This window comes from Mobula hypostoma, chromosome 13 (genome assembly GCF_963921235.1).
Source record: "Mobula hypostoma chromosome 13, sMobHyp1.1, whole genome shotgun sequence".
NCBI classification, from domain to species: Eukaryota; Metazoa; Chordata; class Chondrichthyes; order Myliobatiformes; family Myliobatidae; genus Mobula; species Mobula hypostoma.
In genome coordinates, this window is record NC_086109.1 from 17,715,177 (window position 1) to 17,731,202 (window position 16,026).

At 47.2% G+C, this 16,026-nt stretch overlaps 1 protein-coding gene and 1 long non-coding RNA gene across 5 annotated transcripts in view; one reads left to right on the forward strand and one right to left on the reverse strand.

Annotated features, from left to right (window-relative positions):
* Positions 1-4,041, forward strand: part of LOC134355461 (uncharacterized) — an 88,677-nt gene extending 84,636 nt beyond the window's left edge. Inside the window, exon 6 of the long non-coding RNA XR_010020088.1 lies at positions 3,697-4,041. This is a non-coding gene — a long non-coding RNA (uncharacterized LOC134355461). The remainder of the gene's footprint in view (positions 1-3,696) is intronic.
* Positions 1-14,262, reverse strand: part of LOC134355460 (kelch domain-containing protein 8A-like) — a 45,305-nt gene extending 31,043 nt beyond the window's left edge. For 3 of the 4 annotated variants that reach the window (XM_063065384.1, XM_063065383.1, XM_063065381.1), the window contains exon 1: positions 14,220-14,262. The gene's annotated coding sequence lies outside the window, so the exon portion shown is untranslated. Of the gene's footprint in view, positions 1-13,790; positions 13,893-14,219 lie in introns of those variants that run through there. The other variant, XM_063065382.1, reaches the window with a different exon arrangement.
* Positions 14,263-16,026: the final 1,764 nt, after the last annotated feature.

Sequence of the window (16,026 nt, forward strand, 5' to 3'; positions counted from 1 at the left end):
CTTTGAGTGTAGCTTTTCTTTGATTGTTCGAAGGTACAATTTAATGTCAGAGAAATGCATACAATATACATCCCGAAAAGATTTTTCTTCGCAACTTTTTCTTTGCAGTACTGTGAATGCCTGCAAGAAAAAGAATCTCAGGGTTGTATATGGTGACATAAATATACACTTTGATAACAAATTTACTTTGAAATTTAAACTAAACAAATGCCTCTGTGAGAGGCATCAAGGAAACACAGAGTGCAGGGGACAACTTTATTTCCAGAATATGCCACCGCATTGTGAAGAAAAGCATCGCTTTGAACTAATTGGGCTGCAGTAACTCACTGAAGATTAATGCAGTTCAAAGACCATTTTGTTCTCTCCTCCCTTGGTACAGTATAAACGCTGCATTAAAACACTCCGTCATTCTCACTGCTGGTGCCCCGCACACTATTGACCAGCTTTCCTATTTGACAGGAGGTCTGATTCAGCAATTGATTCAAGCAATTTGCACTCTACTGCTACCTCAAAACAACAAATTTCACTTCAGTTAAGACAATGATTAAAAATCTTGCTCTTATTCTGAAAACCTTGGTTTTGAACTATAGAAACACACAGAGTGGTGGAGGAACTCAGCAGGTTGGACAGCATACAGCATATGGAGAGGAATAAAGAGCCAATGCTTCGGGCTAAGACCCTTCATGACTGGATAGGAAGGAGGGCTAAACCCGAATAAGAAGGTGGGGGAGGGGAAGGAGTACAAACTGGCGGGTGATTGGTGAAGCCCAGTGAGGGGGAAGGTGGGTGCCTCATTTAAGCAATAATCTCTATGTCAATTACTATGAAATACACTCAGTGGCGACACACGGAAACTGAACTCCTTTCGGACTCAGGCTGAACTACAGAGGACGCGGAGGAGGTCTGGCCCTGCACACGTAACATGCAGGCCCACCGGCATGTGGACACACCCTGGTGCTCATGAACCAGGTCCCCAGCCATGGGTAAATAGCCCCACTGCCTTGTGGGAGAGACAAAGGCTACGGGAGTAAACCCAGACAGCAAATCCGGAGTAGAGCCCCTAAGGCGGTTGGACGTCACTGAACATCCTTCCAGCAGCTCCTGCAGCCAAGCTGGTGCCAAACGTATTGCTTCCTAAGCAATCCTTTGGCCTACACTGGTGACGCCAAGAGGGGCATCTTGATGATTGGGCATCTCAATGACTGGGCGTCTCAGGACCTGCAGACCTTCAGCCCAGGCTTGTAATGATGATGATTCAAGAGACAGATCGATGCCCACCACCAAACACACTCAACGGCCCTTCATTACACACCTCCCGTATGGAATAAAGTGGCCATTGATTATAAGTTTGTAGTCTTCTGCTGTTGTAGTCCATCCACTTCGAGGTTCAACATGTTGTGCATTCAGAGATGCTCTTCTGCACACCGCTGTTGTAGCATGTTTGATGAACTGTCACCTTCCTGTCAGCTTGAATCAGTCTGGCTATTCATCTCTGACCTCTCTCATTAACAAGGCATTTTCACCCACAGAATTGCTGCTCACTGGATGTTTTTTTTGCATGATTCTCTGCAAACCCTAGAGTCTGTTGTGTGTGAAAATCCCAAATCAGCAGCTTTTAAGATACTCAAACAACCTCATCTGGCACCAACAATCATTCCACGGTCAAAGTCACTTACATCACTTTTCTTCCCCATTCTGATGTTTGGGCTGAACAACAACTGAACCTCTTGACCATGTCTGCATGCTTTTATGCACTGAGTTGCTGCCATATGGTTGGCTGATTAGATATTTGCATTAGCGAGGAGGTGTACAGGTGTACCTAATCAAATGGCCATTGAGTGTAAGTGGCAAGTGCAGGGAGACCATGTGGAACCATGTAACCAGGAGACAACAAAATTAGTAAGTTCTACCAAGTTAACAATAGAGGGCTGCTTTGTTGAACAGTTGTGTTAGCTATGACTTGAAAGCTAGAATTTCCACAAGTTAGATGCATGACCCACCTTCAACTCTTGAAGAAGTTACCTTGGGTCACATAATGATTCATTACTGAAGGATTTGCACTACAACAGAGCAAGGGTTAAAAATGTGTGTGTGTGGTGGTGGGAGGGGTGGCGCGGTTTGTTTAAAGCAAATCTGCGAGGGAAGTTTCTTCCCCCATGCAGACAGTCTGTAGGTTCCTGGAACACACTGCCGGGGAGTGGAGAAAACACGACGATATTAATGTTTAAGAGGCATTTAGAAAGACACATGAACAGGTAGAGAATGGAATGAAAGGACAGGGACCTCGTACAAGCAAATGGGATTAGTTAAAATTAGTATCAGGGTCGGCACAGACATGGTGAGCCTCAGGGCCATGCTGTTGCCTGTTTACAGCAGACCAGTAGAGAGCCGTTGGAGTCGGTGAGCGCTGGGGGCAGGATGGTGCGGTATCCAGGCTGGGCCAGTGCTGTCCCCAGTGTTCGTTTGGCAGAGGACAAGCTGTAATGTGCTCGACTGCAGACTGCTGCAATGTTCATGGACTCAGGGTTTCTGGTGTGACTGTATTTTACTGATATCTTATATGTGTGTCTTGTGCTGTGTATGACTGTAGGTATTGTGTTTTGCACCTTGGCCCCGGACTACCGCTGTTTCATTTGGCTGCATTCATGGGTATTCATGTACAGTGGAATAACAATTAAACTTGAACTATTGTTGTATGTTGTAAGAGGCACTCTTTTTCACATAAGACATCAAATCCCATTACAGGATGTAATGAATCCCTTGGTATGGTATCAAAGAAGAACAGACGTGTTCTCTCTCTGTTGTATTTTGGCCAACAATCAAAATATGTATTCTGTAATAAGTAATCCCTTCTTGGTCAGTACAGTCATGGGTAAATTCTTCAGGCATTCCTGGTTGGCCAGTGAGTGCTGGACCTCACCTGCAGATGATGGTTGTCCATCGTCAATCCTAGTATCAATAGAGCAGGGCGGCTCGGTATCATAGCGGCTGGTGCAAAGCTATATCGTACCAGCTGTAAGACTGGGGTCCACAAGGAGTTTGTACATTCTTCCACTGTCCCTGTGGGCTTCCTCCGGGAGCTCCGCTTTCCTCCCACATTTTAAAGGTGTACAATTAGGGTTAGAGAGTTGTGTGGCATCAGAAACAACTCTTAAACAGGTTACCTTGGGTCACGTAATGATTGGGATTTGGCACTACAGCAGAGCACAGGTTGAAAATGTGTGTGTGTGTGTGTGTGTGTGTGTGTGTGTGTGTGTGGGGGGGGGGAGAGCAGTTTGTTTAAAGCAAATCTGCGAGGCAAGTCTCAGCACAATCCCTACTGATCTTAGTTTTTATTTACAGCACAGAGTAGGCCCTTCGACCCAGCAATCCCCCTCATGTGATGGGGATTAATGTCACACGGGAAAGTTAATCCCAGCCTAATCACGGGACAGGATAATTTACAATAAGCAATTAACCTACAAGCCGGTACATCTTTGGAATGTGGGAGGAAACCAGAGCACCCGGAGGAAACCCACGCGTTTCCACAGGGAGAATGTACAAACTTCTTACAGGCAGCAGCGGGAATTGAACCTGGGTCACTGGTACTATAAAGCGTTGCGCTAACCACTACGCTACCATGCTGCCTTGATGCAAATGATGCACTTCACTGTACATGTAACAAATAAAGCTAATCTTCTCTCTTCTCTTTTATAGACTCCCAACGTGGATGGATGATTTTCAAGGAGCCTAAATTCCAGGATTTTGCCAGCCTAAATTCCAGGATTTTGCCGGCCAAAATTGGATCCCTGATGCTAATTTTAGAAACGATTAACTCTACTGCACAAGTGAATATTAAAATAGTACTTCTTATTCAACACTACCAAGATACAGATTCTTACACTATTTTCTTATTACCGTTGGTGGGACCTTGACATATGCAAACTGAATTCAATGCTTTCTATGTTATAATAGTGATTACACTTCAAAATGTATTACTGTTTTAAAGTGTATGATTATGTACAGTAAGCGGTAACATGTGTTTTTGAATTGCAAAACCAATCAGCACCATTAAAGTTAACCATGTGTAGTGTACATCAGGTAGCAGCTACTTCAAAGTATATGGGAGAGAATAAATCTTGCTCTGAATTTTCTGCTAACTTGACCTTGTTCAAGAAGCTTCAGTTGCTTGGCATTCAAGCTGAGGTCGTAAATTGGATTAGACATTGGGAGAAGCCAGTGGTAGTGGATGGTTGCCTCTCTGACTGGAGGCCCGTGACTAGTGGAGTGCCACAAGACTTGGAGCTGGGTCCTTTTGTTGGTTGTCATCTCTATCGATAATCTGGATGATAATGTGGTTAACTGGATTCAGCAAATTTGCAAATGACAGCAAGATTAGGGCCATAGTGGACAGCAAGGAATGCTGTCAAAACCTACAGTGGGATCTGAAACAACTAGAAAAATGTGCTGAAAAATGGCAGATGGAATGTAATGCAGACAAGTGTCAGTTGATAGGACCAGTCTGGGTAGTTTTTTTACAAAACTATAAAAGTTTATTTACATAACAATCACACAAAGTACAGACATTCAGTATTTACAAGACAGTGAGTACACTCAGATTAAAATATAATTAATACTGTCTATTAAACAGTCAATACCCGGGGGGCACACCGCTTCTGGAAGTCCCCCAATGTAGCCATTGTGACCGCATGCTCTCTCTCCAAGGACAGCCAGACACGAACATACCCTTGGAAGAGGGGCAGGCAGTCGACCAGGGCAGAGCCCTCCACTCTCCACCGCCTAGACCCATGAGTCCAGGAGCAAGCCCACCAAGGGAGCCTCCTCACGACCCACCCTCTTCCAAACTGGGTGCCCACAAATGCATCCCCACAGTAAGAGAGTATCAGATCTCAGGAAATGTTACCTGACACTGCACAGGAGGAGGTAGTTAGGCCCCTGAGGCTCACATTGTCTCCCAATCAATCCCATTCCTCCCTCCCCCAACTTTTGTTTCCCACTGACCTACTCCCTCTTACAAATCCACCAACTTCCCCTTGGACACAGCTCAATCCATCATGGAAACCAACCTCTCCTCCATAGACAGCTTTGCAGTCCTCAAAAGACTCAGTAAAGCAGTCAGCATAATCAAAGACCCCATCCACCGCAGGCATATTTTCTTCTCCCTTCTTCCACCAGGCGGAAGGTTAAAACAACCCGAAAGCACGTACCATCAGGCTCAATGACAGCTTCTGCCCCACTGTTATAAAAGTAATAATAATTCCCTGGTGTGGTAGAATGGACTCTTGACCTCACAATCTTCCTCGTTATGATCTTACACCACATTGTTTACCTGCACTGCACATTTTCTGTAGCTTTTACATTTTATTCTGCATGACGTCTGCATTAGTCTACCTCAGTGCAGTGTAATGTGAGTTGTATGAACAGGATGTGAGACAAGCCTTTCACTGGAGAAGTACACTCAGTGGCCACTTTGTTAGATACATCTGTACACCTGCTCAGTGAGGCAAATAGCTAATCAGCCAATCGTAGCAGCAACTCAATGCAAAAAAGCATGCAGACCTGGTCAAGAGGTTCAGCTGTTGTTCAGACCAAGTATCAGAACGGGGAAGAAATGTGATCTAAGTGACTCTGGCTGTGGAATGATTGTTGGTGCCAGGTGGGGTGATTTGAGTATTTCAGGAACAGCTGATCGCTTAGGAATTTCACACACAACAGTTTCCAGCGTTTACAGAGAATGGTACAAAAAACATCCAGTGAGCGGCAGTTCTGAGGGTGAAAACGTCTAGAAAGGTCAGAGGAGAATGGTCAGACTGGTTCGAGCTGACAGGAAGGTGACAGTAACTCAAATAACCACACATTACAATAGTGCTGTACAGAACAGCATCTCTGAATGCTACTACTACCTACTACGTTGACTCAGGCCTAGGGGGCCGGTGTCGGGCACGATGACGGACTCTCCACTTCTCCCTCTCCCTCATCAGTGTGTTCAGTTCACCTACATTAGCCGCGCCGCTGTCTTCTAGGAGCGTGTTGACCGTAGTCTTGGGATGGTGCCCAGGGTTCATCCTCCCGTGCTTGGGCCCCTATATGATGACTAGGCTGGCAGGTAGCTCAGGGTGGCATAGACAGTGCCCCGCTAGTTGCAGTCTTCTCACCTCGATTTTAGTGGTGAGCATCGGTAGGTCATCATAGAGCTCGACGTTCGTCATGTGCTGTTGCCAACTCACAGCAAGAGCCATCTGGAGCATTCGTATATAGCAACCATCTAGAGACTTTCGCATCGTCTTGGTGAGTGTCCACGCCTCGCATCCGTATGTGAGAATGGACTCTATGACTGCTATGAAAATCTGCTTTTTAAGCCCTCTGGTCAGGTTCGACTTTCAGATTTCCTTCATGTCGTTCATGGCCGTCCATGCCAGTGCCTTCCATATCTTTATGTCCTTCTCCGACCTCATCATTCTTGACCCGAGGTACTTGTAGTCAAAGACTTTCTTAATGGTATCATTCTTTACTGTCTTGAGAGTACCTTCGTCGCAGTTAAGCGCCAAGTACTCTGTCTTCTTAGCGTTTAGGTGAAGTCCAACTTTATTGCACTCCGTTTCCACTTTTGTCAGTAGCTGCTGTGCTTCCTCCATCTGGTCAGAGAGCAGGACTATGTCATCTGCGAAATCGAGATCTGTAAGCATAACTGGTCTGACCCTTTTGGTTGGTACTAGTTTTATGGTAAAACCAAGCTTGTCACGATCTTTGGTAGCTCGTCTGAATGCACAGCACATTGAACCTTGAAGCAGACGGGCTACAGCAGCAGAAGACCACAAACGTACACTCAGTGGCCACTTTCTTGGGCACAGGAGATACTGAGTGCCCACAGTGTGATGTGATGATAGTAAACTTATACACTATCAATTATTTTGCCATTTATCCACACATGAAATAACTTAGTGGCTAACTAAACCAGCAGCACGTCTTTGGGATGTGGGACTCACAGAGAACTTGCGAACTCTACACAGACGGGGCTCGAGCCAAGCCACTGCCGCTGAGAAGCAGCAGCGCCAGCTGCCTGTTCCACTTACAGAAGGTGAGCAAAGGACAGCTTCCTTCCACCAACACAGACCGAGATAATAAGTGCTGGTGGGCTGACAGATTTAGGTCATACTCTGCAAAGGATGGCAAGCTGCCCAGTTCCACTGTTGTCAGGCTGTGTGATATCTCATTAAAAGTTAGCAGCCCTATCTCTTCGGGCCTGTGGGTTTTATTTTCACGCACACTACTCCCTGTGTTTATACCCTATGCTGGCCATGGCAGGAGGAGTCAACGTCTGAGAGAGAAACAGATCTGTGCTGCTAACAGACAGATTCACCTTGATGTTTTATAATCCTTGTGCAGTACCTAAACGATCAGGAGGATAAAGAGATGATGACAGGAAGGATATTTCAGTATGCACTCTGTGCCCAGCTAGACGGTCATAAATTGCTGGTGGGTTGAGTGGGTAGACAGGGCAGGGAGAGTTAAGGTCACATCTACACATTAACCAATGGCCCCCTCCATAAAGTGTGTGTGGAGATACAAGAGTGCTGTCTCCCATACGTGTGTGCTTGGCAACCCTGGATGGGCAGGATTAGCCCGAAATGTGATGCGTGCAGTGGTCAAACAGCCTGCTGGAACTCGTCATTTACACTCTTGGGCAAAGAGAACCAAGTGCCCTGATTCCAAGCTGCATTCCAAGAGTCGCCATCCATGCCAACAGAGGGTTAAATATCAATGAATAAACTGCTGTCACACACCTATGCACCATGTCTCCGGATCGAATCGGCTACACTGCTCAGGATGAGCCAATGCCATCTGTCAGTACAGTGCTGAGTATTGAATGTGAACATACCATCTCCCATGGGTCGTGTTCTTTAAATTAAAAGGTTTGCAAGAGTGAGCAAGAGCAGAGAGATAGACAGAGAATGGGGAAGAGACAGACAGAGAGGGTTGTGAGGCAGCTAGACAGAGGCGGGAGGAGAAGAGACAGACAGACAGAGGTCGGGGGGGAGAGACAGAGGGGTCAGAGAGTGAGAGAAAGAGAGTGGGGCAGACAGACAGAGAGAGACAGATGGGGGGCAGATACACAGAGGGATGGAGAGGCAGACAGAAAGAAAGAGGGGTCAGACAGAGAGGAAGGGGGGGGAAGAGTCAGACAGAGAGAATGGCGGGAGTCAGACAGAGAGAATGGGGGTCAGATAGAGAGAAAGGGGGAGAGTCAAACAGTGAGAACAGGGGTCAGACAGAGGAGGCCGGGTTAGACAGAGAGAAAGGGGGGTCAGACAGAGAGATAGGGGAGAGTCAGACAGTGAGGATGGGGACAGTCAGAGAGAAGGGGGGAGAGTCAGAAAGAGAGAAGGGGGGAGAGTCAGAAAGAGAGAAGGGGGGTCAGACAGAGAGAATAAGGGGAGAGTCAGACAGAGAGAATGAAGGGGGAGATAGACAGTGAGAGGGGGGGAGACAGACAGTGAGAAGGGGGGGAGACAGAGAGAGAGAATGGGGGGAGAGACAGAGAGAGAGAATGGGGGAGAGACAGAGAGAGAGAATGGGGGTTCAGAGAGAAGGGGGGAGTCATAAAGAGAAGGGGGAGTCATAAAGAGAGAAAGGGGGGAAATCAGAGAGAATGGGGGTCAGATAGAGAGAAAGGGGGAGAGTCAAACAGTGAGAACAGGGATCAGAGAGATAGGGGAGAGCCAGACAGTGAGAATGGGGGAGAGCCAGACAGTGAGAATGGGGGGGGGAGTCAGACAGAGAATGGGGGGGGTCAGACAGAGAGAATGGGGGCATGGCAGATGGGAGCATAGTGAAGCTGTGGTGGGGGAAGGCAGACAGGTGGGGAGGGCAAGGCAGATGGGAAGGGGTTGCGAGGCAAACAGGCATGGGGGTGTGAGACAGACAGCTGGGGTGTGAAGCAGACAGATGGAGGGCGTGAAGCAGACAGACGGGGCCAAGCAGACCAGGGAGAGAGGCAGACAGACAGGGTTCGAGGCAGACAGACAGTGGTTGAGGCAGACAGATGGTGGGCATGAGGAATGTTTTGGAGTCGATTATTAAGGATGAGGTCTCAGGATACTTGGAGGCATATAATAAAACAGACCCTAGTCAGCAAAGGCCCTGGTCTCAAGGAAAAATCTTGCCTGACAAATCTGTTGGAATGTTTTGAGGAAATAACAAGCAGGATAGACAAAGGAAAATCAGTTGATGTTGTGTACTTGGATTTTCAGAAAGGCTTTGACAAGGCACTACACATGAGGCTGCAAGGTGTCAAACAAGCTACGAGTCCCTGGCATTACAGGAAAGATTCTAGCATGGATAAAACAGTGGCTGATTGGCAGGAGACAGAGAGTTAGAATAAAGGGAGCCTTTTCTGGCTGGCTGCCGGTGACTAGTGGTGTTTCACAGGGGTCTGTGTTGAGACCAATCCTTTTTATGTTATATGTCAATGATTTAGATGATTTAATTGATGGCTTTGTTGAAAAGTTTGCAGACGATATGAAAATAGGTGGAGGGGCAGGTAGTTCTGAGGAAGTAGAGAGGCTACAGAAGAACAGAAAAATTAGGAGAAAGGGCAAAGAAATGGCAGATGAAATACAGTGTTGAGAAATGTATTGTCATGCACTTAGGTAGAAGAAATGAAAGGGTTGATTATTTTCTAAATGGACAGAAAATACAAAAAATCTAGGTGCAACGGGACTTGGCACTCCTTGTGCAGGATTCCCTAAAGGTTAATTTGCAGACTGAATCTGTGCAATGGTAACATTCATTTCAAGCGGACTGAAATATAAAAGCAAGGATGTAATGTTGAGACTTTATAAAGCACTGGTGAGGACTCACTCGGGTATTGTGAGCAGGTTTGTGCCCCTTAACTTAGAGAGGCAGTGCTGAAGCCGGAGAGGGTACAAAGGAGGTTCAGGAAAATGATTCCAGGATTAAATGCTTTCCGCAGGGATTGTTCCCTACGCGACTCCCTTGTACATTCGTCCCTCCCCACTGATCTCCCTCCTGGCACTTATCCTTGCAAGCGAAACAAGTGCTCCATCTGCCCCTACACCTTCTCCCTCACTATCATTCAAGGCCTCAAACAGTCCTTCCAGATGAGGCGGCATTTCACCTGTGAATCTGTTGGGGTCATCTACTGTATTCTGGTCATAAGACCAGAAGACCATAAGACATAGGGGCAAAATTAGGCCATTCAGCCCATCAAGTCTGCTTCACCATTTCATCATGGCTGATCCCGGATCCCACTCAACCCCATATACCTACCTTTTTGCCATATCCTTTGATGTCCTGACCAATCAGGAAGCTATTAACTTCCTCCTTAAATATGCCCCTGGATTTGACCTCCACCTCAGTCCTTGGCAGAGCGTTCCACAGATTCACTATTCTCTGCCTAAAAAAAATTCCTCCTTATCTCTGTTCTAAATGTCCACCCCTCAAATCTGAGGCTGTTCCCCCTAGTTCTGGATACCCCCACCATAGAAAACATCCTCTCCACATCTACCCTATCTAGTTCTTTCAACATTCGGTAGGTTTCAATGAGATCCCCCTGCATTCTTCTAAATTCCAGTGAGTACAGATCCAAAGCTGCCAAACACTCCTCATATGTTAACCCTTTCATTCCCAGAATCATCCTCGTGAACCTCCTCTGGACTCTCTCCAATGATGACAGATCCTTTCTGAGATATGGGGCCCAAAACTGTTGACAATTCTCCAAGTGCGGCCTGACTAGTGTCTTATAAAGGCTCAGCATTATCTCCTTGCTTTTATATTCTATTCCACTTGAAATAACTGCCAACATTGCATTTGCTTTCTTTATCACCGACTCAACCTGTAAATTAATCTTCTGGGAGTCTTGCATGAGGACTTTCTCCCTGTTTAGATAATAATCTGCGCTAATGTTACTTTTACTGAAATGCATTCTCATACATTTTCCAACGCTGCATTCCATTTGCCAATTTTTTGCCCATTCTTCCAATTTGTCTAAGCCTTGCTGCAATCGCATTGCTTCCTCAGCACTACCTAACCCTCTACCTATCTTTGTATCATCTGCAGACTTTGCCACAAAGCCATCAATTCCATTATCCAAATCACTGACATGTGAAAAGTATCAGTTCCAATACTGAACCCTGAGGAACATCACTGGCAACCAGCCAAACAAGGCCCCTTTTATTCCCACTCACTGCCTCCTGTCTGTCGGCTACTGCTCTATCCATGCCAGTACCCTTCCCGTAACACCATAGGATTTTATCTTGTTAAGCTGCCTCATGTATGGCACCTTATCAAATGCCTTCTGAAAATCCAAGTAAGTGACATCCAGTGCCTCTCCTTTGTCCACCCTGCTTATTACTTCCTCGAAGAACTCTAACAGATTCGTCAGGCAAGATTTCCCTATACAGAAACCATGCTGACTTTGACTTAGTTTACCATTGGTCTCCAAGTACCCTGAAACCTCATCCTTAATAACAGAATGCAACACTCTCGCAAACACTGAGGTTAGGCTAACTGGCCTATAATTTCCTTTCTTTTGCCTTCCTCCTTTTTTTAAGAGTGGAGTGACATTTGCAATCTTCCAGTTGTCTGGGACCATGCCACAATCAAGTGATTCGTGAAAGATCATGACCAATACACCCGTTATCTCTTCAGCAACCTCTCTCAGGACTCTGGGATGTAGTCCATCTGATCCAGGTGACTTACCCACCTTAAGACCTTTGAGTTTGCCTAACACTTTTTCCTTTGTAATAGCAAAGGCACTCACTCCTCCTCCCTGACACTCACAGACCTCTGGCACTTTGCTAGTGTCTTCTACAGTGAAAGCAGATGCAAAGTACCCATTAAGTTCATCTACCATTTCTTTGACCCCCATTAGTACCTCACCAGCATCATTTTCCAGTGGTCTAATATTAATTCTCACCTCCCTTTTACTCTTTATATAACTGAAAAAACTTTTTGGTATCCTGCCTTATATTATTGGCTAGTTTGCCCTCATATTTCATTTTTCCCCTTCTCATAGCTTTTTAGTTGCCTTTTGTTGGATTTTAAAAGCTTCCCAATCGTCCAACTTCCCACTCACTTCGGCTGCCTTATATGCCCTTTCCTGGGCTTTCATGCTGTCCTTAACTCCCGTTGTCAGCCACTGTTGCCTACCCCTGCCACCTGAGTGCATCTTCTGTGGGACATATCTACCCTGTGCCTTGTGAACTATTCCCAGAAACTTCAGCCATCCCTGCTCTGCCGTCGTCCCCGCCAGTATCCTCCTCCAATCCACCTGGGCAAGCTTCTCTCTCCCGATGCGGCCTCCTGTATATTGGTGAGACCCGATGTAGGTTGGGAGACCACTTTGCTGAAAATGGACACCCATTTTAATTCCTCTTCCCATACTGACATGTCAGTCCATGACCCCTCTACTGCCGCGATGTCGGGTTGGAGGAGCAACATCTTATATTCTGTCTGGGTAGTCTCCAACCTGATGCCATGAACACCGATTTCTCAAGCTTCTGGTAATGCCCTCCTGTTCACCATTCCCCATTCCCTTATCCCTCTCTCACCTTCCCTCCTTACCTGCCCATCACCTCCCTCTGGTGCTCTTCCCCCTTTTCTCTCTTCCATGGCCTTCTGTCCTCTCCTATCAGATTCCCCCTTCTCCAGCCTGTATCTCTCTCACCAATCGACTTCCCAGTTCTTCACTTCACTCCTCCCCTCCCCGCTCCTGGTTTCAACTATTGCCCTGTGTATCTTCCTGCCCTCCCCTCCCCCACCTTCTAACTCTGACTCCTCATCGCTTTTTCTAGCGTCCCTTCGGGCCAAAACGTCGACTGTACTTTTTTCCATAGATGCTGCCTGACCTGCTGAGTTCCTCCAGCATTTTGTGCGTGTTGCTTTGGATCTCCAGCCCCCGCAGATTTTGCGGCAGTCCATTAACTATACTTTGCTCAACCTCCCCCCATAGAACATGATCTCTAATCCAGGCAGTATCCCAGTAAACCTCCTCTGTACTGTTTAAAAGGCTTCCACCTCCTTCCATACAATGAGGTGACCAGATATGAACACAATACTCCAACTGTGTTCTAACCAGTTAATGTTGTGTTCTAACATTACCTAGCAGGTTCTTGAACTCAGTCCCCCAACAAATGAGGGCCAACACACCATATGCCTTCTTAACGACCCGATCAACTTCCTTGGCAGTTTTCAAGGCTCTATGGACATGAGCCCAAAGATCTCTCTGTTCCTCCCCACGGCTAAGAATCCTGCCATTATCCTTGTACTCTGCCTTCCAAAGTTCAACCTTCCGAAGTGTATCACTTCATACTGTAACCAGGGAAACACACTAATCCCCTTTGGAGACTGTGGTTCAAGTAAGGAGCAGCAACAGCGGGGCTGTTGTAGAGCTAGACGCAAGGAACCCGGCACTTCGGCCCCGTCCGACCAAGATGCTCAGCCAAGCTCGCCCTATTTGGCCCATGCCCCTCTAAAGCAGACCACAGACAGAAGAGACGATCCCTGGGTATATGTCGTCGGAGTAAAGTGAAGTCAGATTAGCCGGTGACTGTGGTCAAAGTGAAGAACAGTCAGGCGGTAGTGTAAATTGTACCCCCTGCCTGCTGGGACTGTCTGAGGTTCGGAGCTCAGACAGGGGCACGGGGACATTTTCGCCCTTCCCCTTTCTCTGTCTCTTTGTGTGCTTGTCTGTGTCTCAGCCGATAACGGCGGCGCTCGCCACTCAATCGGTGCCCGAACCCCCCGGTGGCTGCTCGCCCCAGACTCACCCCAGGCACCCACCAGCCACAGGTCCCTCGCCTCTCCGGCCGGCGGGGTCCACCCGCAAGGACAACGACGTTTCTCAGCAACTTTGCGAGGGCTGGCCTCGCCTTTGCATTGTTCGCCGGGGAAAATACAGGCATATCTCCACTCTCCTCCCACCCCCCTACAGCGGGGCGCCCACCCCGAGCCCAAATAACCCCCTGGTCTGCAAACGCCTACAACGGAAATGATCAGAAAACCCCTCCAAATAAGTACAACTCAGGCCCGCCCCCCAGCAAAAGGGAAGCGGGGATGTCACTCTGCAGTGGATATCAATTCGTCATTTTACATAATCTGCGCTTTTGAACACAATATATACGTCGAAGGGTTCGCACTACCTGCACGGTTCGGTCGCCACGCTGCAGGGTCGGTGCGTCGAGCTCCTGATCACTGACCTGTGTGTGTTCCATCAGAGCCGGAACCGCTCCTTCTCCGTCCTTAGACTCCACATAGGGAGGGTGATGGGGGGGGGGGTGTCTTCTGCCCATCTTCCGGAACCAACCCTCATTCACACGGGGAGTGAATGCAGATCCAGGTGACCACAGCCGAGGACCGCAGGGGGAATCTCATTGGTTTAAATAAAAAAGGTTTGCATTGCTGAAGCGCCTTGGATGTTCCAAGTACTTTCTTAAAGTGTTGCCGCTCCTGTGACGTTGGGACCGCGTCAGCTTATTTGAACGGAACGAGCTCGACGGCGGTGGAGGGGATGCTCTTGCTGAACCGTGTTGTTCCAGGGTCAGGTATGCCCCCGGGCGCTGGGCGAGACCCTCCCGCTCGTCAACCTGAGAGAAGAGACAAGACCAGCATCTGTATCTCAGCCTACAACGGTCCTGCGCCTCCAGCATCGCAGCATTCCCTCAGTATTGCACCATCGCTGCAAGATAACATTGTTGTGCCGAGTCCCTGCGATGACAGACATCGTGAATAAAAAAAATGCAATCAAGTGCTGCACAGGCACACTCGTTGAAAGCAAGCTTGTTCACAATAAAAATCAGGATTTTAAATCACACACAAAATGCTGGGGAATTTCATCAGGTCAGGCAGCATGGAACGGTATAAAGTCGATGTTTCGGGTCGCGACCTTTCATCAAGACGCCGAAATACAGGTCTTCGACCGAAACGTCGACTCCGTGGATGTTGCCGCCTGACCTGCTGAGTTCCTCTAGCATTTTGTGTGTGTTGCTCTGGATTTCCAGCATCTGGAGAATCTCTTGTGTTTAAGGTTTTAAATCTGTCGGTCAGTTTGCTTCGAGTGCGGAAATTTTCCTTTTACAGCTGTTTCAAACTAGGAAAATGTTTAAGCGCGAGAAATCCAAAGCAACGCACACAGAATGCTGGAGGAACTCGGCAGGTCAGGCAGCATCTATGGAAATGAATAAACAGGCGGTGTTTCAAGCCGAGACCCTTCTTTAAAATGTTTTCCTTTCAAACACTTTTCTTCAAGATATATTTAGGTTTTATTTGCAGTGATGAGAAATATTTTTATTTGTAGAACACTTCCGTGTTTGGTTAGATATGTTTGCAATGTAGCCACTGAGGTAAAGTAGCCAATGTGTGCTCAGCAAGCTCCCACAAGTATGATACTGACCACATGATACACACAGTGGCCACTTTATTAGGTACCTTCTGTTTGTGGTCTTCTGCAGCAGAGGCCCATTCAATTCAGAGTTCAACATGTGTGTTCAGAGATACTCTTTTGCACACCATTATTGTATTGCGTGGTTATTTGAATTACTGTCACCTTCCTGTCAGCTTCAACCAGTCTGACCATTCTCCTCTGACCTTTCTCATTAACAAGGTGTTTTCACCCACAGAACTGCTGTTCACTGGCTGTTTTTATTTGCTTTTTGCATCATTCTCTGTAAACACTAACAGACATCCCACCTCTCCCGGAAGTTCTGGGAGTCTCCTGCATATTGATAGCAGCTCCCTGACGCCAGCAAATTATATACAATATCCTGGAAATTGAATTTTTTGAGAGCGAGCAAGTGGGGGGGGGGAGGGACAGGCAGACAGACAGAGAGATCGAGTGACAGATGTAGCAAGAGAGTGACAGAGAGAGCATCCTGACTAATCTCTTTGTGCTAAGCAGACCTATCAGTTTTCTCTGTGGGCAGGCTTTACAGTCGACCTCTCTCTCTCTTTTATTGTCCATCAGTTCAGTTTCGTGTCCTGCAGCACCATGGCAGAGTGTTCCAAAAA